The sequence below is a fragment of the Heptranchias perlo genome, chromosome 2 (genome assembly GCF_035084215.1).
Source record: "Heptranchias perlo isolate sHepPer1 chromosome 2, sHepPer1.hap1, whole genome shotgun sequence".
Taxonomy (NCBI): domain Eukaryota; kingdom Metazoa; phylum Chordata; class Chondrichthyes; order Hexanchiformes; family Hexanchidae; genus Heptranchias; species Heptranchias perlo.
Genome location: NC_090326.1, coordinates 127264468 through 127289379, shown reverse-complemented (window position 1 = coordinate 127289379; position 24912 = coordinate 127264468). Strand labels below are relative to the sequence as shown.

General features: G+C 46.6%; 1 long non-coding RNA gene across 1 annotated transcript; it reads left to right on the top strand.

Moving 5' to 3' along the window:
- The first annotated feature begins 3192 nt into the window (after positions 1-3192).
- LOC137343369 (uncharacterized) lies at positions 3193-24842 on the top strand. Its single transcript, XR_010967854.1, has 4 exons — positions 3193-3439; positions 5663-5868; positions 19192-19270; positions 24660-24842. It is a non-coding gene; the product is annotated as an uncharacterized lncRNA (long non-coding RNA).
- The last annotated feature ends 70 nt before the right edge of the window (positions 24843-24912 follow it).

Here is a 24912-nt window from a genome sequence, read left to right as displayed (position 1 = left end):
ATTGTGGGACTGGAGTCATTTATAGAGCAGTTCAGGTAGGGGTGGTAGGACCCTTCCCGCACCAGCTGGGTTTTTTAAAACATGACAGGGGGGTAGATTTTCATCTTCAGGGCCTGGGTGGTAACCTGACGGTTCAGATCACCGCCCCCTTACTGAACCTGCCTGATTTTCATTTTTTTGATTTCAAGCTCAACATCAAATGGTTGATAAATATTTTTGTCCAGCCTGACACAAAAGAAAACTCATCCCACACAACACCATTGACTTAAACTGCACAAAATGAAGAAAAGGTTTCGGGGCTGAAATAGGCCTTGGGCGTTACATGAAAACGAGCGATAGTAAATGGGCAGCCCATTTTACATCCTGCTCGACTTTCTTTTCCATTGACTCAGTGAAAAATAAATCAAGCTGGGTGTAAAATGGGTTGCCCATTCACCATCGCCCATTTTGAGCTACTGCCCAAAACTAATTTCAACCAGAGATAAGTGATGCATTTTGGTAGATCGAATCGGGCCAGGACCTACTCCGTTAATGGTAGGGCGTTGGGGAGAGTTATAGAACAAAGAGATCTAGGAGTACAGATTCATAGCTCCTTGAAAGTGGAGTCACAGGTGGATAGGGTGGTGAAGAAGGCATTCAGCATGCTTGGTTTCATTGGTCAGAACATTGAATGCAGGAGTTGGGATGTCTTGTTGAAGTTGTACAGGGCATTGGTGAGGCCACACTTGGAGTACTGTGTACAGTTCTGGTCACCCTATTATAGAAAGGATATTATTAAACTAGAAAGAGCGCAGAAAAGATTTACTAGGATGCTACCGGGACTTGATGGTTTGACTTACAGGGAGAGGTTAGACAGACTGGGACTTTATTCCCTGGAGAGTAGGAGGTTAAGGGGTGATCTTATAGAAGTCTATAAAATAATGAGGGGCATAGATAAGGTCGATAGTCAAAATCTTTTCCCAAAGGTAGGGGAGTCTATAACGAGGGGGCACAGATTTAAGGTGAGAGGGGAGAGATACAAAAGGATCCAGAGGGGCAATTTTTTCACTCAAAGGGTGGTGAGTGTCTGGAACGAGCTGCCAGAGGCAGTAGTAGAGGCGGGTACAATTTTGTCTTTTAAAAAGCATTTGGACAGTTACATGGGGAAGATGGGTATCGAGGGATATGGGCCAAGTGCAGGCAATTGGGACTAGCTTAGTGGTATAAACTGGGCGACATGGACATGTTGGGCCGAAGGGCCTGTTTCCATGTTGTAACTTCTATGATTCTATGATTCTATGATTCTATAACAGGCACATTACCTACCTGGTGGGGAGGTGGGGGGGGGACAGAATTTGGGGTGGAATCTGGATGTGCAGGGATTCTACCCCATTCACCTGTGGTAAATTCCTGTGCGGGGGGAGTAGGTGAGTCGTTCGCCTGCTTCCCCATGTCTTCAGGGCAGGCTCGAGGGAGTTCCTGGTCTACCCCAGAATTCGGTCAATTATGCCTCCATTATGCCCATCCAAACTCTCACCAGTTAAGAGCCCTTGCAAAGGCCCCAAAAAGCTCTGCAGGCAAAGGTAGTCAATCCCAATGTGGAACATCGGGGAAACAATGAGAAGCAATGCTCATCTTAATCTGACATTCAGTAATGACCCAGAAAATGTACACAAAATGGAAGTGATAGCACCCCTGGGGACAGTGATCACAGAATAATGAAGTTTAACATGATCTGGGAGTCAGAAATAGGAGCAGGAGCCAGCTGCATAACTTCGAAAGGGCTGAATTGGATGAAATGAGACAAACTAAAGAAAATAGATGGGGCTTGGGACAGTTGTTCAATAACACTTCAGTAGAAGATAAGTTTAAAATGGAATCCTGAGCATGTGGGATAAATACATTCCCAAAACCAACAATCTCAGACAAAAAATATCACTCTAAATGGATTAACAAACAAATTAAAAATTAGGTAACAAGGAAAAATGGCCTGTACAAATGCTGCGGGGAGAAAAGAGAATGGGCTCACTGGTATGAATATGAGAAAGTGCAGAAACACATTAAAAGGGTCAGAGGCCAAAGAGAGTCCTGTAAAAAGACATTGCAGCTGAGATGAAGCAGAACAGTAAAAAAAATCTTTCAGCATAACACAGCACGACGGTAATCAGAAAAGAGGTGAAAAATCATAAAAGATACAAATGGGCTCAAAACTGAAGATGAGCACAAAATAATAAATATTGTGAATGATTACATCCTCCAAGTATTCATAAGGGAAGACTTGAGCAACATGCCCTTGCCTCACAAAGATATCCCAAGTAAAATCAATGACTTTGTCATAAATAAGATGGAAATCCTGGACAGGCTAAATGGGGCAAGACAAATAAATCCACAGGGATAGAGGGGCTGGGAATTTCCTCCGAGCTGTTCCCGTTTCCATCGCAGTAAGAAGTGCGGCAGAAACCCCATTTAAGCATATTTACCCCAGAGTACTGGGAGAAACTAGGGGAGGAGATTTGTGAGACATTAACAATCATCAGGGGGTGGGGGGGGGGGGGGGGTGATGGAGGGAGTCATTAGACACTGGTGAGGTACCAGTAGATTGGAAATATATTCAAAGAGGGTGACAAAACAGACACTGACAAGTACAGATCCATAAGTCGTACTTCCATCCCATGCAAAATAATGGAATCAATGATCCGAATTAAACTTGAAGATCATCTGTACAATAGCAGTTAGCTTGGATTTAGAAGGGGAAGATTTTTTAATATGATAATGAGGGGCTTAGTAACTCAATCTGGAATGGGATTTCTCTGATGAATTAGGATGCATACATTTTATATTTATTGTCACTGAGTCCTTAAAATTGAACTCTAATTCTATTCAGTCTTCTACTACAGTCATATTGTTATCTTTTCCAATTTTAGAGATAGTTTGAACCTTGCATTTCAGCATCATTCTGTTCAGTAATTTAGGTTCATACATATCTATTTATAAAACAGAGTGATTCAGTAATTGTTGAATCCCAAAATGAGAGAGACCAGGTGTACAGTTCAAAACAAATAAGATATACACTTTGTAAGTTATATTTTTACAGCAAACCCTTTCATGTTATATTTAACTTTGTGGATGATTATTTTAGCTTTCCTTGTTAACCAGTTTAACTATATTTCCAGTCTATCTGGGCTTTTGTGCTACTTTGTGTCCCAAGTAAAATATCTCCTTGGCTAAGATACTTAGTACTTGTTGATAGGAGAGCAGTTAACAGATGCCGTTCCTTCATCGTCGCTGGGTCAAAATCCTGGAACTCCCTTCCCAACAGCACTACGGGAGAACCTTCACCACACGACTGCAGCGGTTCAAGAAGGCAGCTCACCACCACCTTCTCAAGGGCAATTAGAGATGGGCAATAAATGCCGGCCTCACCAGCGACGCCCACATCCCCTGAACGAATAAAAAAAAGGTATTCCAGTTGCATTGTGGACCACTCCCCTAATTGTAATATTTTTTGTCAACCAAATAAGGTTTGCTCGCAGCATGTGCACAGTCTCTCAGTTCCCTTTGCACTGGCCACCTGCACTGAGGCCACTGAATGCATTGGAGGTCTGAGGCCCCTTCACTTGATAATACACGGGACGCTTGCCATCGGATTATTAGGCCCTTTGAGTACTTAGTTTTAGTAATCCCTATTAAGCCAGCAAGCAGGGCCTGCTATACAGTAGGGTATGGTAGCATAGTGGTTATGTTACTGGGCTAGTAATCCAGAGGTCTGGACTAATATTTTAGAGTCATGAGTTCAAATCCCACCATGGCAGCTGGGAAATTTAAATTCAATTAATTAAATAAAAATATGGAATTAAAAAAAACTAGTATCAGTAATGGTGGCCATGAAACTACTGGGTTGTTGTAAAATCTGGTTCACTAATGCCCTTTAGGGAAGGAAACCTGCCGTCCTTACCTGGTCTGGCCTATATGTGACTCCAGACCCACAGCAATGTGGTTGATTCTTAATCGCCCTCTGAAATGGCCTGGCAAGCCACTCAGTTGTTCAAGAAGGCAGCTCACCACCACCTTCTCAAGGGCAATTAGGGATGGGCAATAAATGCTGGCCCTGCCAGTGATGCCCACATCTCATGAACGAAGAAAAAAAATACTGAGTACTGCTGCTCAATGCCATGTGTGCCCAGATTACCCTTTTCACTTCTTGGCGATTATAACTGATGCAGAATGTGCAAACCTTGGACCTCTCATCCTGCTTTTCCATCTCAAGCCCTCTGGAGTCTCTCAGCCTATGATGTTCCCTGTTGCCTGCTTGATGGGGCAGGGGGAGGGAGGGGTAAAGTGTGTAGCTTGGATGGTCTCCTTGCCAATTTGCAGTTGCTCACTTCAACTGAAGGCCAGCTTTGCTTAAATAAAGAAGAGGCAATATTACACAGACAGTATATGCATGCAACATATGGTATACTGTCTTTACATTATGTACAGTGAAGGTCAATTTCCATTAACTGTCAAGCTATGCTTCTAAGAAATTACAGCCTAAAATGGCACTTTTAGTCTAGCTTTGATATCAGATTTTGAATCCTATCCCTTTGGCCAGCTGCATTCTTTTTAGCATTACTTATATATAAAATGTAGCCACAGTTAATCTTATCATGCATTGCTCATCCACTTTGTGTTCTCTAGGGAAGCTTACCTTGTTAACTTCTGCACAATGGCTCCATTTAAAAGACCTTGCTCGTCTGCTGGTTTTTGTTCAGGTCATGTTAATGTCAACTGCATTAATATTCATTACTTACCTTTGTGCTTCTCTTTTTTCTCCCCCCCGCCCCCCAAATCCATTGAGTACATGGCACTACATTAATCCTCTTGGTTATTTCTTCCCTGTGCTTATTGTCTATCCAGTAAATTATATATCCATGTTACATGGTTCCTCAAGAAAAATCTTGAGGGTCTCACTGCTGAAATGCACTATCTGCTGCCTCCTCCACTTGAGGGTCTCGTCACTCAGTGGCAAACTTGCTTTCCGGCCTCTTCTGCTACCTTAGTGAACAAATTTACTCCTGCAACAACTGTGTTAAAAGCCCATGCACTTTATATGTTGGTTAATTGGTTAGTTTCTCAATTAGAGAGCTCCTGTGCAGCTTTGTTGCAGATGTGTTGCCTTTATCTAAGGACCAATAAGGAGACACTGGGTTGCCCCCATGTCATCAACTATTTTCTTTTTAAATGTGCTCCCTTTTTTTAAGAGGCACAACTAATAAAAGAACTTAACCAAAAAAAGGAACAAAAGGAAACTTATAAAACTAAATGATAAGGTTACTCCCGGTGTCCACTAAACACTCCAGTCCTTACGGTGCCCACCAGTTGCGGAAGGTGCAGATATGCTGTGACTGGCTGTTTAGTTGTTCATCAGTTATAATACATTCAAGCTTGCATGAGTCTCATAATCCAGCATGTGAGCTAACAAGCCCAGCTTTCTGATCAGATGTGATCCTGACTGGTATTTCTGGTTCTGATAAATGGTCATTATGGAAATAAATGGTCATAAATGGAAATGTTAACTCTGTTTCTCTCTCCACAGATGCTGGGTATGTCCAACATTTTCTGTTTCTATTTTGGAATTTCTTGTGTCAGCCTCCTTTTAAGATTTTGGGCAAGCCCAATTAGAAAAACCTTTGTTTTGCAGCTCGGGATTACAGAAGCAGGAAATGAAGCGCTAGTGCAGGATCTAAACGCCAACATCACCATAAAAGGGTCAACCCTGTATTTCGAGACCATATTCTAGTCTCCACTCGATGGACCTTTCTGAAGTGGGGCTTGAACCCATCACCTTCTGACTCAGAGACAGGAATGCTGCCACGAAGGCTCACTTCCATGTCATGTAACTAAAAGGTATTCAGCTCTTTTTGCTTTCCTTTTTAAGGGCAAGATAGCCCATAATAGTCAGAAGAGATAGGTAGCGAGTGGTGGACCTCCAAACCTGTGACCTCTCGGCCCCATCAGGAAGAAATATTTCACATACGGGGAGGGAAGGTCAGAAACAGGGCGTCAGAAACAGGGAGACATTGAACCCAGGGAAGTTAAACAGTGATCAGGGGAGGGGACGGGAGTGCATTGGGTGTCACACAGAGTACAAGTGAGCAGGAACAGGAGCAGAAGTTGGTAGTACACGAGCAGGAGAAATTGCTGGCTGGAGGGTCAGTTAGCATTGCCTCTTGGCTAAAGAGCCTGGGGATCTAGAGCTCCCCAAAGCATCAACATTGGTGTAGGCACTGGTGGCTGTACTAGATAGAGTGCTGCAAATGGTGACTCTGGTACAGCAGTCCATTAGTAGCATATGTAGGATATTGAAAGATGATTTCACAGCACTGCAGTCCACTATGGAGCATGTGGCAACTGCAGCAGAGGCTTTCATGACTGAGTGTGTGCATCTTCCAGGGTTACTCAGAATGCTACAAAAGAGGCCCCAGGAAGCTCTTCTGGCTCCAAGAGGTTTGGTGACTGGTTTCACAGATCTTATTAGTACCAATAGATCTGCTCTTCTGTCGGCCAGCGGTCATCCAGAGCCAATGCCTGTTACTAGTGGAATGGCAGGCATGGGCACAGAAGACAGTGGTGTCTCTCAGAATAGCAGCGAACGCAGGGTCTCCCACCAACCTCCTCTGATGCCTGCGCATGTGGCAGAAAGGTCACAGGGCTAGGCTGCTCATGCAGCAGTACAAGAGGTGCGGCCTGCAGCAGGCCCGCCTCTGGCTTTAGCTGCCGTGAAACAAGGGCCACTTCAGTCCTAAGGGGCTCCTGCTGGAATTCAGCCACCAGCCAACTCACACTCGTCCTGCTGTTGTTGAGGTAGCACCTAGGTAAACCACAAGGCAAACATACAGGGAATTCCCATTTGTGAACTGGTTAAAAAAACTAAAAGAAAATCCTTAAAAAACTAGTCAGAATTGAGCTGTAAACTGATATTAAAAAGGTGGATGTTGGGCTCTTTCACTTCTCTTCTGCTTTCTGCTGAGGATCTGACAATTAGGGATGGGCAATGAATGCCGGCCTCGCCAGCGACACCCACATCCCATGAACGAATAAAAAAAAAATCTTGTTTTAAACAAACGAAAATAAGGGGATAATTTAACCTAACCCGCCCGGTCGGAAGTTGACGGGATAGGCTGCCCGTTTTACAGCCCTGAAAAGTAAAACAGGGTTGGGTGTAAAACAAGCTGCCGATCCTGCTGGGCAGGTTAGGTTAAAATTGCCCTCTATGACACAGCACAAACAAAGTGGAAATGACAGTAAAGGGGGCGCATGACACCGTGATACATCCACCCAAAAATTCCTGCGGCCACAAGAAATGACAACAGAAATTGGGGCGGGCACAAAAGCGGGCAGAGATCCAGCGTAAAAGAATTCCGCCAACTTTCCGATCAGGTCCGCCCTCTAATTTAGGAAGATCCCACCAGGAAATCTGGGTAACGAAAATCAAAAGTAACCCCCTATTAGTGCATAAGGAATTTCTAGGCAATTGTGTTTCAGTTTGAAAAAGCCACAAGAGGGTTTATTTGGCTGTAAGTTTTATTTATTCAAATTAAAGATTTTTTTTCAATCGAAGTATGCATTGGAGTATTATAGAACCCATTGAAAGATATTAATACATTTATCAACAGATGCTGCAAAGAGGAGCCAATCTAGTATTAGATATTAAATCATGAAGGCGGTGATTCACTAGTTTTAGACTAGCCATAAATTTAGCTGCAGGATATATTGCCATGGTTTGTTCAGTAAGTGTAAAGGGAATTGTGCTAGTGTGAAAATTTCAGGTTTTAAACTGAGTTACCATCAAAACATTTCTTAAAAGGCACTTTTGAAGTTAAAATAAGTTGAAGCCAATACAAGTTGAACCACCTCAAATATTTCTCTTGATCTTCTTTTACAATTTCTAAAAGCAAAAGTCATAAAGCATCAGTGCTTTATGGATAATGATTATCACAGTTAATAAAGGACTGCTGCTAAAGCTCAAATAGAGATCACAAGAATTTGATGAAAGAGCTAACACCCATTATGGATTATGGAGGCGGAATAACTGCTGTGTGTTTAGGTTCTCGTGAGCTTGGTGATTGGTCACAGTGCTCAACAGAGCATGACATTAGAAAGAAGAAAGAACTTTCATTTATATGGCATCTTTATCATCCTTGGGACATCCCAAAGTGCTTCACAGCTGATGAATAATTTTTGAATTGTAGTCACTGTTATTATGTGGGGGTGGGGGGGGTGCGGGGATGCACAGCAGCCAATTTGTGCACATCAACTATGATAAATGACCAGTTATCTGTTTTTGGTGGTGTTGGCCAAAATACTGGGAGAATTCCCTGCTGTTCTTCAAATAGTGCTATGATATTATATGTTCACCTCAACACTGAACAGGCGGGGCCTAAGTTTAACATGTCTGACAAAGTAGAACTCCCTCAATACTGCTCTCGTCAGTCTAGATTATGGGTTCAGGGCCATAATGGGGCTTGACTCCACAATCTACATGATCCAAAAGTCATAGTCATAGAGTTATACAGCACGGATAGAGGCCCTTCGGCCCATCGTGTCCGCGCCGGCCATCAAGCCCTGTCTACTCTAATCCCATATTCCAGCATTTGGTCCGTAGCCTTGTATGCTATGGCATTTCAAGTGCTCATCCAAATGCTTCTTGAATGTTGTGAGGGTTCCTGCCTCCACAACCCTCTCAGGCAGTGAGTTCCAGACTCCAACCACCCTCTGGGTGAAAAAGTTCTTTCTCAAATCCCCTCTAAACCTCCCGCCTTTTACCTTGAATCTATGTCCCCTTGTTATAGAACCCTCAACGAAGGGAAAAAGCTCCTTAGTATCCATCCTATCTGTGCCCCTCATAATTTTGTACACCTCAATCATGTCCCCCCTCAGCCTCCTCTGCTCCAAGGAAAACAAACCCAATCTTCTCAGTCTCTCTTCATAGCTGAAGCGCTCCAGCCCTGGTAACATTCTGGTGAATCTCCTCTGCACCCTCTCCAAAGCGATCACATCCTTCCTGTAGTGTGGCGACCAGAACTGCACACAGTACTCCAGCTGTGGCCTAACCAGTGTTTTATACAGCTCCATCATAACCTCCTTGCTCTTATATTCTATGCCTCGGCTAATAAAGGCAAGTATCCCATATGCCTTCTTTACCACCTTATCTACCTGTTCCGCCGCCTTCAGGGATCTGTGAACTTGCACACCAAGATCCCTCTGACCCTCTGTCTTGCCTAGGGTCCTCCCATTCATTGTGTATTCCCTTGCCTTGTTAGTCCCTCCAAAGTGCATCACCTCGCACTTTTCCGGGTTAAATTCCATTTGCCACTGTTCCGCCCATCTGACCAACCCATCTATATCGTCCTGCAGTCTGAGGCTATCCTCCTTGCTATTTACCACCCTACCAATTTTTGTATCATCAGCGAACTTACTGATCATACCTTTTACATTCATATCCAAGTCATTAATGTAGACCACAAACAGCAAGGGACCCAGCACCGATCCCTGTGGTACCCCACTGGCCACAGGCTTCCAGTCACAAAAACAACCTTCGACCATCACCCTCTGCCTTCTGCCACTAAGCCAGTTTTGTATCCAAAGTGCCAAGGCACCCTGGATTCCATGGGCTCGTACCTTCTTGACCAGTCTCCTGTGGGGGACTTTATCGAAGGCCTTACTGAAATCCATGTATACCACATCCACTGCGTTACCCTCATCCACACGCCTAGTCACCCCCTCAAAAAATTCAATCAAATTAGTCAGACATGATCTTCCCTTGACAAAGCCATGTTGACTATCCCTGATTAATCCTTGCTTCTCTAAGTGGAGACTAATTTTGTCCTTCAGAATTTTTTCCAATAATTTTCCTACCACTGATGTTAGGCTCACTGGCCTGTAGTTCCCCGGTTTTTCCCTACTCCCCTTCTAATGGTACTACATTAATGGTTCTCCAGTCCTCTGGCACATCCCCTGTGGCCAGAGAGGTTCTGAATATATGTGTTAGAGCCCCCGCAATCTCCTCCTTTGCCTCACACAGTAGCCTGGGATACATTTCGTCCGGGCCTGGGGATTTATCCATTTTTAGGCCTGCTAAAACCGCCAATACCTCCTCCCGCTCGATGTTAATATGTTCGAGTATATCACAGTCCCCCTGCCGTATTTCTATGTCTAAATCGTCCTTCTCCATAGTGAAAACAGATGCAAAAAATTTATTTAGAACCCCTCCTACAGCTGCCGACTCCACACACAGATTGCCATTTTTGTCCCTAATGGGCCCTATTTTTTCCCTAGTCATCCTCTTACCCTTAATATACTTATAAAACATCTTAGGATTTTCCTTTATTTTGCTCGCCAGTGTTATTTCATGGCCCCTCCTTGATCTCCTAATTTCCTTTTTAAGTATCCCCCTGCACTTTTTGTACTCCTCTAGGGCTTCCTCCGTCTTTAGCCTTTTGTATCTGCCAAAAGCCCTCCTTTTTTTCCTAATCCATTCTCGTATATCCCCTGACATCCAAGGTTCCCTGGAGTTCTTGGAACCACCCTTGACCTTTACGGGAACATGTTGCCATTGTATGGTCTCAATCTCCCTTCTGAAAGACTCCCATTGCTCCGATGCGGATTTTCCTATAAGCAGCTGATCCCAGTCCATTTTGGCCAGATCCTGCCTTATCCTATTAAAATCGGCCTTCCCCCAATTTAGAACCTTTATTTCCGGCCCCTCCCTATCCTTTTCCATGACCACCTTAAATCTCACCGAATTATGGTCACTGTCACCAAAGTGCTCACCTACTAGCACTTCTTCCACTTGGCCGGCCACATTCCCTAGAATTAGGTCCAGTACCGCCCCCTCTCTTGTAGGACTTTCTACATGCTGGCTCAAAAAGCTCTCCTGGATGCACGTTAAGAATTTTATACCCTCTAAGCCTTTTACACTCTGAGTATCCCAGTTAATATTGGGGAAGTTGAAATCCCCCACTATTATTACCCTATTATTTGCACAATTTTCTGAGATTTGCCGACATATCTGTTCCTCTATCTCCCCCTGACTGTTTGGGGGCCTGTAGTACACTCCCATCAAAGTGCTTGCCCCCTTTTTGTTTTTAAGCTCCACCCATATGGCCTCATTAGAGGAACCTGCTAATATATCATCCCTCCTTATGGCAGTAATTGATTCTTTAATTAATATTGCGACCCCCCCTCCTCTTATACCTCCCCCTCTGTCTCGCTTGAAGATTCTGTACCCCGGAATATTGAGCTGCCAGTCTTGCCCCTCCCTCAACCATGTCTCTGTGACAGCAACAATATCATACTCCCATGTGTTTATCAACACCTTCAGTTCATCCACCTTATTCGCAAGACTCCTTGCATTAAAATAGATGCCATCCAGCCTTGCCCTCACATATTTGCCCTGTCTTCCAAGCTGACTTGTTTTCTTCTCTATATTTGGCTGCACATCACCCCCTATTGTAGCTCCACTCTGTATCCCATCCCCCTGCCAAGTTAGTTTAAACCCCCCCCCAACAGTGTTAGCAAACCTCCCCGCAAAGATATTTGTCCCGCTCTGGTTCAGGTGCAACCCGTCCGACTTGTACAAGTCCCACCTTCCCCAGAAGCAGGCCCAGTGATCCAGGAAACTGAAACCCTCCCTCCTGCACCAACTCTTTAGCCACGCATTCATCTGTTCTATCCTCCTATTTCTATACTCACTAGCCCGTGGCACTGGGAGTAATCCAGAGATTACAACCTTTGAGGTCCTGCTCTTTAATCTGCTACCTAGCTCCCTAAATTCTTGATGCAGGACCTCATCTCCCTTCCTACCTATGTCGTTGGTCCCAATGTGGACCACGACCTCTGCCTGCTCACCCTCCCCCTTGAGAATGCCCTGTAGCCGCTCAGTGACATCCATGACCCTGGCACCAGGGAGGCAACAAACCATCCTGGAGTCACGTTTACGGCCACAGAAATGCCTGTCTGTTCCCCTTACGATAGAATCCCCTACCACTATAGCTCTTCCACTCTTTTTCCTCCCAGCCTGTGCAGCAGAGCTACCCCTGGTGCCAGGAAGTTGGCTGCTGCTGCCTTCCCCTGATAAGTCATCCCCCTCAACAATATCCAAAGTGGTATATTTGTTTGAGAGGGGGACGGCCACAGGGGACCCCTGCACTGCCTGCCTGCTCTTCTTACTCTGCCTGGTGGTCACCCAATTACTTCCTGCCTGTACAACCTTTACCTGCGGTGTGACCATCTCACTAAACGTGCTATCCACGACGTTCTCAGCATCGCGAATGCTCCTTAATGAATCCATCCGCAGCTCCAGTGCCGCAATGCGGTTTGTCAGTAGCTGCAGCTGGATACATTTCCCGCACACATGGTCGTCAGGGACACCGGAAGGGTCCCTGATTTCCCACATAGAGCAGGAAGAGCATAACACGGGGCTGGGCTGTCCTGACATGACTTACCCTTTAACTAATTAATTCAAATTAAATGAATCCCACCAATTGCACTTCAATTATAAAGGTATACTCAAGGGCCCTTGCTGAACAGCAGTCCCCCACTACACAACAGAGACCAGAGAATCCACAAACTCTAACCTTAGACAAATTCAGCAGGAAAATACTCACCAGCCAATCACTTACCTCTTCCTTGGTGACGTCCCACTTGGATTACTTTTTGCTTCTTATTTATCTTAGGTCCAGGAGTTGAGTCCCTGTGATGTCGCACAGTAGTTGTCTCTTGGTGCAGGTCTGCTGCTGCTTTTATTCCACAATCTCAGTCTTCTACTCTCAGGTCCACTACCGCTCTGCAGGAAAAGTTTGGAAAAGCAAGGCAAAGCAGCACCTCCTTCCCCCACTTCACCAAACTCCCACACTTACCGAACTCTCAGCACACTGTAATATCCGCACACCGTGAGTGCTACCAGTGAACCAAACTGGCACCGAACAATGCATCACATATATTTCTCTCGGACCCCACCACCAAGACGGAGCCTGCTGTTGCAGAAGAGGAAACTCCTGGGCAATGCTGCAGTGAGACTAGGAAAGATGGTTGCATTTTTGAACAGGGTAGATGAGCCCCAAATAGAATATTCAGCATTTTTTTTAGGCCACAGCTGAGACTGGGGCCTAAAAAGGTTAGTGCCGCATACCATTTTGGAGGGAGGAGAAGCCATACTAGGCTCTCTCCCTATGTCACCTATGTTGGGGACTGAACACGAATGCCATCTTTTTTTTGCCGGTTTCTGGGGTTGGCAGAGACAGCGGCAGTAAGGAGGGAAATTGTTTGGGAACCCAGGCCCCTTCTCCATTTAGACGGGGCAGGTGGGGAAGGGGTGGCTGGCTGCCATCCTGGTAGGGTTGAGCCAGCAAAATCGAGGTCCAGTCAGCAATGTGGAGGAAAATCCAACCCATGGGTTCCAGAGCTAGTAAACTTTTGCTGCCCAACCAATGTTTTTAAAGAAATTAATGAGGATCATTAAAGTCAGTCCAAGACTCGAGAAACCACAGATCTCCCAGCCTAAAGTGTGGTTTCCTGAGGTTAAGTAGTTCCATAATGTCCCTTAGGCCTGTTTGAAGTTGTGCCCTTTGCCTTTTGCAATGATATTGTAGCAGCCTAGCAGGGAGGGAGACTTTACTTTTGGGTCTGTCTCTCTTGTCAGCAAGAAAATCGACATCTTAAAAACAAGGCAAATAAATTTTTGGATGAATGTTATTTTCGTCCATAAAGGGGGAATACTTTAAACAAAATCTACTTGCCCCAGATTGGATTGAGCCAGTTCTCAATATTGAAGTTTTTTTTGTGTGAAGCATAAATATAGAAGTCACCAGGGGCTCGATTTTCAAATGGCGGTGGCATGGTGGGGGGGGGTGGGGGGTCAATGGGGGCGTGGCAAACCCAGATAATAAAATCTTACCGTTCCCCATGTGATCGCAGGTTAATTGGTGGCCCTTTACGTGGCTTCCAGGTTTGCCGTCCGAAAGCTGCTCAGTGGGCGGACTGCGTACCTGCATGACAGGCTGTCAGCTGGAGTGTCTCTATTTAAAGGGCTATTGCTCCAATGGCTTTTGCTGCAGCAAAAACCAAAACAACACAATGGAGCAGCACAGGGGCAAGGCTGCTCCAAGATTTAATGATGCCTCACTTCAGGTGCTACAGGCCGGGGTGAGGAGGAGGAGGCAACTGCTTTACCGGGCCGACAGGAGGAAGTGCCCTGCCTCTGCCGCCAAGAAGGCCTGGCTCGAGGTAGCAGAGGTGGTCACCAGCAGGAGCAATATCTGCCGTACTTGGGTCCAGTGCAGGAAATGTTTCAATGACCTAACTAGGTCAGCAAAAGTGAGTACACTTACTGATTCTCCTGCATTCCAATTTGCACATCACCCCTCATCCCACCCCACCCTCAACTCATTCTGCATTGCCACGACTACTCCATCACATCACTCCCCACACCCACTTAAGGCTCATCCTCAACTTACCTTCACTTCCTCAGCACTTCCTCACCTCCCCATTAGTCACCCCACCACTACCACTCACCCCAATTCTCATCCAATGTGATGTCTCTGTCTCATAGTCACCTTTTGATGCACCTCTTTCACGGTCAGCCTCACCCAAAGCAATGCATTCATCGGCTGGCCACTTCACCATCACTCACTCTCACATCTGTACTTACTCCCCTTCTAGGAGCGGAGAGTGCAAAATGAATGCGAGAGGGCGAGGACTGGAGGGGGGCCACAACAAATAGTGGTCCTCACAGAGGCAGAGGTGGAGGCCCTGGAGATCAGCCGCACCCTCAAGTGTCTGTCCGTCAGGGACACTGAGACTGGCACCCAACAAACGTCTGGTGACACAACTTTAACATTCATCACACACAACATGAATTGATGTTAACAATGATTGGCATGTTGAACACCTCAGTATGCTCATTGCAACATGACACATCTGTAATGATGCTTAATATTACCTTCTGATGTCTTCCAGGTCATTCAACGACCGCAGTGATGGCAGAGGGTGATTCCTCAGAGCTCCAGGCCTCTGAGAGTGCACCGTCAGATCTTAGCAAGCCATCCACCAGCACAGATACTCACTCCTCGGTGGGTCCTAGTCCTCAGTTAGTTGGGTTGGCACCTGGTGAGTCACCACACACAAGTGAGCACGAGCAGACACTGGTGGCAGGGGCAGCTGTGGAGAGTCCGCATCGGTGGGAGCACTCCTCTCCAGGCTCTGCTCAGCTGGACGCAGATGCTGAACCCTGGGGGCCATCCTTTAAAAGGAGAATGATCGAGGGACAGCAGCATATTTGCGAGGTACTGGAACAAGTGCCACGCACACTCCCCACAACAGCGCAGAGGATGGAGGAGTCCAACTCCTGCATGAGTGGAATGGTGTCACAGGTTCATGAGGGAATCTCTGAGATAGTGTTACAGGGAATGCAACAGTCTGAGACAGTGTCAAAGGTAAGTGCAGGAATGTCTGCAATGGAGAGAAGACTAGCCTCCATTGAGCTTCAAGCTTCAAATGAGTCCATCCAGGCCCTGACAACAGCCATTTGGACTCATGGTGAACAACATTCCACTGCCTTAAACAGGCTGAAAGATACTTTAGAAGTGGCCTTACAAGGCATCACACATGTCCTCCAAACTGTTCTCCATCAGGGTGGTAGGAGTGATGTGGGCCTGGCCCAGGAGAGGGATGATGGCGAAAGGAGACTTGGAGGTGGGGACGCCACTGAAAGAGCTCCCACGTCTCACTCGTTGCCCCCCTCTCAACCAGTACCCACAATGCTGCCTCCTCTCCAGGTGGCCGAGTCTGCCCCTGCACAGGTGCAGGTGGAGCAGTCTTTGCAATGGGCTCCAAAACCCAGAAGGCGTAGGCCGGAAGCATCTAAGCAGTCAGGGCAGGAACATGAGCAACCTGCCACTACCTCTGCTGCAGCCATAGGGGATGCACCACGTAGAAGCTGTAGGAAGAGAAAGGCTAGGGTTTTGTGATCACGGACGGTGTGCACAAGGGTGTCTGACAGACTGTCATGTTTTTCATTTATATTTGGTTTTTGTTAAAGTCACATTAAATGTTATCATTCTCACCACTATTGCCACATCTTGTCCATTCTTGACTGGCTTTTGTGATGTCGCCCTTTCACGTGTTTCACCATGAAAGGCAACACTTGATGCCACCCAGTGGGTCACTTTACAGTGGGTGTATGTGTAATTGCAGGACTGTTTTGTGCATGGTGGGGGGGTGGGGGTGGCGGGGGGTGAGGGGGGGTGGGCGCTGGTGTTGGCACTGCTCTTTCCAGATGGTGTGAAGACCAGACTCATCTCACTTTCTGATCTTACGAGAACTGTTCACATATGAGTGATTCCCTAGCCTCACGAGCAGCCAGGTGAGCCGCTGCTCTGCCCATGGGTTCCTCCTCCTCCTCCTCCTCCTCCTCCTCCTCCTCCTCCTCCTCCCCCTGCTCCTGCTTCTCCTCAATGGGGATGGCAGATGTGGATGGTGGATGAGGGGATGAGGCCTCCTCAACCCGTACCCCTCTCTGTAGCCATGTTGTGCAAGCCACAACACATTACTATAATGCGTCCCACTCTGTCTGGTGCGTATTGAAGTGCTCCCCCAGAACGATCAAGGCACCTGAAGCGCATCTAGAGCAGCCCTATAGTTGTTCAATTGTAGACCTGGTGGCGATGTGGCTGTCATTGTATCGATGCTGTTGTTCGGTGATGGGGTTCCTCAGAGGTGTCATCAGCCATGTGTGCAGGGGTATCCCTTGTCCCCAAGGAGCCAGCCCTTAAGGGTGCTCAGTGCGTGGAAGAGCCCCGGGATGTTGGATTCCCTCAGAATGAAGGAATCGTGGCAGTTGCCAGGGAATCTGGCGCACACGTGAAGGAATCTCTTGCGGTGGTCACAAACAAGCTGAGTGTTGATGGAGTGATACCCCTTCCTGTTGATGAACAGTCCTGGCTCATGTGGAGGTGCTCGTATTGCTATTTGGGTGCAATCGATTGCACCCTGTACCCGTGCGAAGCCAACCACAGCGTGGAATCCCACTGCCCTCTCCTTCTAGCTAAGGTCATCCATGGGGAGGTTGATATAGTGCGAAGCCCTGCGAAACAAGCTGTCGGTGACCTGCCTTGTGCACTTATGAGCAGACGACTGAGAGACCCCGGCGATGTCCCTGGTGGCACCCTGGAATGATCCAGAAGTGAAGAAGTTGAGGGCAGTGGTGACTTTAACAACGACGGGTAATGAGATGCCGCTCGGCCCAGCCAGGAGCAGCTCAGCATGAAGGAGGTTGCAGATGTCTGCGACCATCTGGTAACTCACTCTCAGTCTCTGTATGCACTGCTCCTCAGAGAGGTCCAGGAAGCTGACCCTTGGTCTGTAGACCCTGTGGTGAGGGTAGTGCCTCCTGCGATGTCGCTCCCTCTGTTGTTGCCCTCTGTTCTCTTGTGCAGGTGCCTGCGGTGCAGCACTGTGTTGTGGAGCTCCAAGTGGCGGAAGTGCACGCCATGCCTGGCGAGGATGGTGATGTTGCTCTTCCTTGGATGTACTGGTGAATGCAGCCATGGCACCCCCCAACCTGATGGTGTCAGTTTGAGGGGGTCCAAAAAGTAGGTAAATATGCGTAAACAGAAGAATTCTGAGTGGAAAGCAAGAATTTTTAGTCGAAACACAAGGATCTCCCAGCCAAAGGTTTGTCTGAGAGAACTGAGTGCTCTGCTGCAATAACTCACCTTTTATCCCCATCTAACAAACCAGCATTTCAATGTCCAAATGGCTGCTGGCTGAAACACGTCTCCTACAACATGGAGTGTTTCCCACAGCATGGGAAACACGCTGAGGCTGAATGAAAATTGCACCCCTGCCTCAATCACCATGAAATTAACAACTTCAACCAGTTCAACAATGTTAATAAGTGCTTTAAATATCAGCCCATTGCTTTAATTGCCGGCGGGACTTCCACATTCCAGAAGCACGCGCGCACACAGGTGTGTCTGTGGCAACCCTGGAAGATGCTGGTTGGAGCCGGCTTCCTTACCCGCTCAGGGTTTTCCCGATTTTCTCAGCCCCCCTGCCCCCAACGCAACCGCACTTTGATTTGAAAATCGTGCCACAGGTGTTCAGAGGGATTTGGGTGTCTTTGTGTAAGCAATACAAAAAGTTAGCATGCAGGTACAGCAAGCAATTAGGAAAGCAAATGGTATGTTGGCCTTTATTGCAAGGGGGTTGGAGTACATAAGTAAGGAAGTCTTGCTGCAATTGTGCAGGGCTTTGGTGAGACCACACCTGGAGTACTGCGTATAGTTTTGGTCTCCTTATCTAAGGAAGGATATACTTGTCTTAGAGATGGTGCGATGAAGATTCACTAGATTAATTCCTGGGATGTGAGGGTTGTCCCATGAGGAGAGATTGAGTAGAATGGGCCTATACTCTCTGGAGTTTAGAAGAATGAGAGGTGATCTCATTGAAACATATAAGATTCTGAGGGGGCTTGGCAGGGTAGATGCTGAGAGGATGTTTCCCTTAGCTGGAGAGTCCAGATCTAGGGGGCATAGTCTCAGGATAAGGCGTTGGCCATTTAAGACTGAGATCAGGAGGAATTTCTTCACTCAGAGGGTTGTGCATCTTTGGAATTCTCTAACCCAGATGCTCAGTTGTTGAATATATTCAAGATTTTTGGACTCTAAAGAAATCAAGGGATATGGGGATCGGGTGGGAAAGTGGAGTTGAGTTCAAAGATCAGCCATGATCATATTGAATGGCGGAGCAGGCTCGAGGGGTCGTATGGCCTAGTCTTGCACTTATTTCTTATGTTCTTATGAAAATAAACTATATCCAGGACTTGAGCATCTAATCTAGGCTGACACTTTGGTGCAGTACTGAAGGAGTGCTGCATTGTTGCAGGTGCTGTCTTTTGGATGAGATGTTAAACTCTATCCTATGGTACTCTTTAAGAAAGAGTCGGGATTTCTCTCAGTGCCTGGCTAATATTCATACCTCAATCAACACCATAAAAATAACTGACTGGTAATGTATCTCAATGCTGTTAGTGGAACTTTGCATGTTTGTCTCCAAGACAACAGTGAGAACACTTCAAAAGTAACCCATTTCCTGTGAAGCACTTTGGAATGACCTGAGGACATGAAAGGCACGATATAAATGTAAATTTTACCTTTTATTCCCTTACAGAAGAGTGACTCACACGGTCATTTTAAAACAGCGACAAAAGGCAGAAGCTAGTTTAAACCCAAGGGTTAAACTTTAAAGGGTAAGCATATTCGGGCAAACTTTAGCAGAATATAAACTAGTTGCAATTTCTGTAAAATTAACATATAAATGCAATGGAGGAGGCCTAGATTGTACCTGTTATATTGTAATGTTAACTCTAATGTCTTTACCTTTTTTTTATTCGTTCATGGGATGTGGGCGTCGCTGGCGAGGCCAGCATTTATTGCCCATCCCTAATTTCCCTTGAGAAGGTGGTGGTGAGCTGCCTTCTTGAACCGCTGCAGTCCGTGTGGTGAAGGTTCTCCCACAGCGCTGTTAGGAAGGGAGTTCCAGGATTTTGATCCAGCGATGATGAAGGAACGACGATATATTTCCAAGTCGGGATGGTGTGTGATTTGGAGGGGAAAGTGCAGGTGGTGTTGTTCCCATGTGCCTGCTGCCCTTGTCCTTCTAGGTGGTAGAGGTCGCGAGTTTGGGAGGTGCTGTCGAAGAAGCCTTGGCGAGTTGCTACAGTGCATCCTGTGGATGGTACACACTGCAGCCACAGTGTGTCAGTGGCGAAGGGAGTGAATGTTTAGGGTGGTGGATGGGGTGCCAATCAAGCGGGCTGCTTTGTCCTGGATGGTGTTCTTGAGTGTTGTTGGAGCTGCACTCATCCAGGCAAGTGGAGAGTATTCCATCAACCTAATGGGATTCAAAACAATGTCAGCCCTCTCTGTTGCTTTAAGACTGCTTCACTAGGCACTAGTTATGCACTGAAACTACTTGTTCTTACGTTGAACAACTTCTCCTTTGACTCCACACTTCCTCCAAATAAAAGGTGTTGCTATGGGAACCTGTATGAGTTCCAGCAATGCCTGCCTTTTTGTGGGATATGTGGAATATTCCTTGCTCCAGTCCTACTCAGGTCCCCTCCCTCACCTTTTTCTCCGGTACATTGCTGACTGTATTGGTGCTGCTTCCTGCTCTCGCCCCGAACTAGAAAATTTCATCAACTTTACATCCAATTTCGACCCTTTCCTCACCTTCACATGGTCCATCTCCGACTCTTCCCTTCCCTTCCTTGACTTCTCTATCTCCATTTCTGGAGATAGGCTGTCAACCAATATCTATTATAAGCCCACCAACTCCCACAGCTACCTTGATTACACTTCCTCCCACCCCGCTTCCTGTAAGTACTCTATTCCCTTCTCCCAGTTTCTCCGTCTCTGTCGCACCTGTTCTGACGATGCCACCTTCCGCACCAGTGCTTCTAATATGTCTTCCTTTTCTCATCAAATGAGGATACCCCTCCACTGTAGTTGACAGGGCCCTCGATCATGTCCGTCCTGTTCCCAGCACTTCTGCCCTCACCCCTTCCCTTCCCTCCCAGAACCATGATAGGGTCCTCTTGTCCTCACTTTCCACCCCACCAGCCTCCACATTCAACGGATCATCCTCCACCGTTTCCACTACCTTCAGCACAATCCCACCACCAAATACATCATCCCCTCCCCTTTCAGCATTCTGAAGGGACCGTTCCCTCCGCGACACCGTGGTCCACTCTTCCATCACCCCCAACACCCGCTCTCCTCCCCACGACACCTTCCCGTGCGAGTGCAGGAGATGCAACACCTGCCCTTTAACCTCCTCCCTTCCCACCGTCCACGGCCCCAAACACTCCTTCCAGGTGAAACAGCGGTTTACTTGTACTTCTTTCGATTTAGTATACTGTATTCACTGCACACAATGCGGTCTCCTCTACATTGGGGAGACCAAACGCAGACTGGGTAATCGCTTTGCTGAACACCTCCACTCAGTCCACAAGTGTGACCCTGACCTGCTGGTCGCTTGCCATTTTAATTTCCCTTCCCGCTCCTACTCTGACCTCTCTGTCCTCGGCCTCTTACACTGTTCCAATGAAGCTCAACGTAAGCTCGAGGAACAGCACCTCATCTGTTGTTTAGGTACTTTACAACCTTCTGGACTCAGCATTGATTACAATAACTTCAGATCATAATCACTGCTCCCATTTTTTCGGACAGCAAGTGCTGGTAATGGTCCTGCTGCTGCCATTTACAGTTACTCTAGACTGATCTTTTGTTTCTTAACCTGTCCCATCACCACCTTCCTTGCCTTGCACCATCATCCCTTTTGTCATTTAATCTCTCTTGCCCTTTACCCTGTCACAGACCTTCTCTTTTGATCTTTCCTCTCCTCCCCTCCCCCCCCCACCACTTTCCTTGGCTCTGTACTTGCTTAAAAACTTTAACTCTTTTAACATCTTCCAGTTCTGATGAAAGGTCTTCGACCTGAAACGTTAACTCTGTTTCTTTCTCCACAGATGCTGCCTGACTTGCTGAGCTTTTCCAGCATTTTCTGTTTTATATTATATAATATATGCTGTGACCTTTTGAAAACCAGCAGCAACGATCAAAAAAATTACTTTCAGTACAATGTCTAATTGTAGCCTAAGTACAAAGTAAATATCACCATTACGTGCGTGTGTAAGTGGTGTGAGACAGAATGGTTAATACTAAGGAGAAAATTGGGAGAACAGCAAATAGTATATTCAGGGTAAATTATATTCTTTTGCAGGATATAATCATAGGTAACCTTCAACTTTATTGAACATAAGGGGATTATTTCCATAAACTTATTTCCCTTGCCGATGACTTTACTGTTGTATAATTTTATTTAGTTTTTGGAAAACTAAATCTCCCTTTAAAGAGTTACTTTAAGGGTAACGAGTATTAGAGTGGAGTCTAATTGCATCTGTAAAATTTTTTTTTGTCAGTAGAGAATTAGACTGGGATTGCAAGACAGACTAAAAGGAAAGGACTTGCATTTATATAGCGCCTTTCAAGGCCTCAGGATGTCCCAAAGTACGTCACAATTAAGTACTTTTTGAAGTGTAGTCACTGTTGTAATATAGGGAAATGGGACAGCAAGGTCCCACAAACAGCAATAAAAGAGCAAATAATCTGTTTGAGTGATGTTAAGGGATAAATGTTGGCCAGGATACCAAGAGACCGTCCCTGCACTTTTTTTTATTCGTTCATGGGATGTGGGCGTCGCTGGCAAGGCCGGCAATATTGCCCATCCCTAATTGCCCTTGAGAAGGTGGTGGTGAGCCGCCTTCTTGAACCGCTGCAGTCTGTGTGGTGAAGGTTCTCCCACAGTGCTGTTAGGAAGGGAGTTCCAGGATTTTGACCCAGCGACGATGAAGGAACGGCGATATATTTCCAAGTCGGGATGGTGTGTGACTTGGAGTGTAACATGCAGGTGGTGTTGTTCCCATGTCCCTGCTGCCCTTGTCCTTCTAGGTGGTAGAGGTCGTGGGTTTGGGAGGTGCTGTCGAAGAAGCCGTGGCGAGATGTTGCAGTGCATGCTGTGGATGGTGCACACTGCAGCCACCGTGCGCTGGTGGTGAAGGGAGTGCATGTTTAGGGTGGTGAATGGGGTGCCAATCAAGTGGGCTGTTTTGTCCTGGATGTTGTCAAGCTTCTTGAGTGTTGTTGGAGCTGCACTCATCCAGGCAAGTGGAGAGTATTCCATCACACTCCTGACTTGTGCCTTGTAGATGGTGGAAAGGTTTTGGGGAGTCAGGAGGTGAGTCCCTCGCCACAGAATACCCAGCCTCTGACCTGCTCTTGTAGCCACAGTATTTATGTGGCTGGTCCAGTTAAGTTTCTGGTCAATGTTGACCCCCAGGATGTTGATGGTGGGGGATTCAGCGATGGTAATGTCGTTGAATGTCAAGGGGAGGTGGTTAGACTCTCTCTTGTTCTATAAATATGTTGTTCTATAAATAGTGTTATGTAATACTAGCAGAAAGAGGAGTTATTTCAATAAATTTGGTAATGTTTTACCGTACTGACCGATGCAAATCTTTGCAATCTGTTGCGTGTTACAAATCTGGTGATAAAGATGGATATTCAGTTTCACCTTGACAATGAGCAAATAAATGGGCTGAAAGCAGAAGACGAAGAGGCGATCTAGAAGTAATTGAAAACTACTTCACAAAGAATTTGAATTTCATTAAAGTGACAAATTGCCCTTTTTTAGCTGTTTACTGAAATGACAGTGTTCATAATGACAGAAAATGCTGGAAAACACTCAGCAGGTCAGGCAGTATCTATGGAGAGAGAAACAAGAGTTAATGGCCTTGATCTTAACCCCTCCCCCACAATGTGCAGAGAAGGGTTCGGGAGGGGGGGGGTTAAAAACAAAGAACGCGTCCCCTACCCACCACGCACGCCCCCATTGCCGTCTTTACGGCAGTGGGTTTTGAGGCTTCCGAGTGTTCCACCATAGAGAGGTGAGACACTTTATTAACATATTTAAATTGGGCTCCCACAGTGCAATTGGGGACCCGATTTAAGTTTTACAGATGCCGTGCGAGTTTCCCAGGATTTGGGAAACCCCGCAGTGATAGGGAGGTGGGAGCTGCCACCTCCACAAGGTTAATGCCTTTTACAGCACTCCTTGTGGGCCAGGAGGAGCAGGAGTACACCCCCTGGCCCCACACAGAAGCCTTTGGCCTCCCCCTTGTCGATCACGCCCTCTCCCCACCCCTCAAGCCCCGATCACCGACCTCTCCATGCCGCGATTGTGGCTGACCTCCCCCTCACTCCCCTTACCCCCAAGCCCAGAAAGCCAACATTCCCCTCCCCCTCCCATTTGTCGGGGTCGGTCCCCAAGTTAAGTTCCGCACGATCTCCACGTCCCCGGCTTTAGCGGGTTCTTCAGCCTCCCTCACACGCTCCCCATAAATATCGGGGCCAACGTTTCAGGTCGATGACCCTTCATCTGAAGTGGAAGATGCTCAAGGTTAACAGTTTTTAGCAAGAACAGAGCCAGAGAAAAATGGGGTCATAGAGTCATAGAGTCATAGAGTTATACGGCACGGATAGAGGCCCTTCGGCCCATCGTGTCCGCGCCGGCCATCAAGCCCTGTCTATTCTAATCCCATATTCCAGCATTTGGTCCGTAGCCTTGTATGCTATGGCATTTCAAGTGCTCATCCAAATGCTTCTTGAATGTTGTGAGGGTTCCTGCCTCCACAACCCTTTCAGGCAGTGAGTTCCAGACTCCAACCACCCTCTGGGTGGGGAGGAAAGAACAAAGGGGAAGGGCAGAAGTGATTAAATGAAGAATGGGATAATAATGCAAAGCAAAAGGGGGTGGGAATGGGACAAGTAAAGAAACAAAAGATGGGTCTAGATCAGGTGTAAATGGTTACAGCAGAACAGCAGAGGGGGATCCCCATCCCAAAGTCCCAGCCCACAGCTCCCCCACTCCCAGTGACTCTGGTGCAGCCGTCTTCCATCACCAGCATCTGCTGTCCGAGAAAATGGGAGCGGTAGATAAGATGGAAAGTTGTTAAATTCAATGTTAAGGCTGCAAAGTGCCTAATAGAAACTCTAACTTTGTTTCTCTCTCCACAGATGTTGCCTGACCCTCTGAGCATTACCTGTTTTCATTTCAGATTTCCAGCATCTGCAACATTTTGCTTTTGTATTCTTAACGATGTTCAGTAAATGTGTTTCCCTGCATGAGCCCGACCTCCTGTTGAAATTTCTGCCTGCCTGAAAATTGAGCAACTCCTCAATTAAAATTACTAAAACTAATGAATAGTCTAACATCATGCTCCATGTCACGTCTGTACCCACAGAAAAATGGCATCATCTCAATAAATTT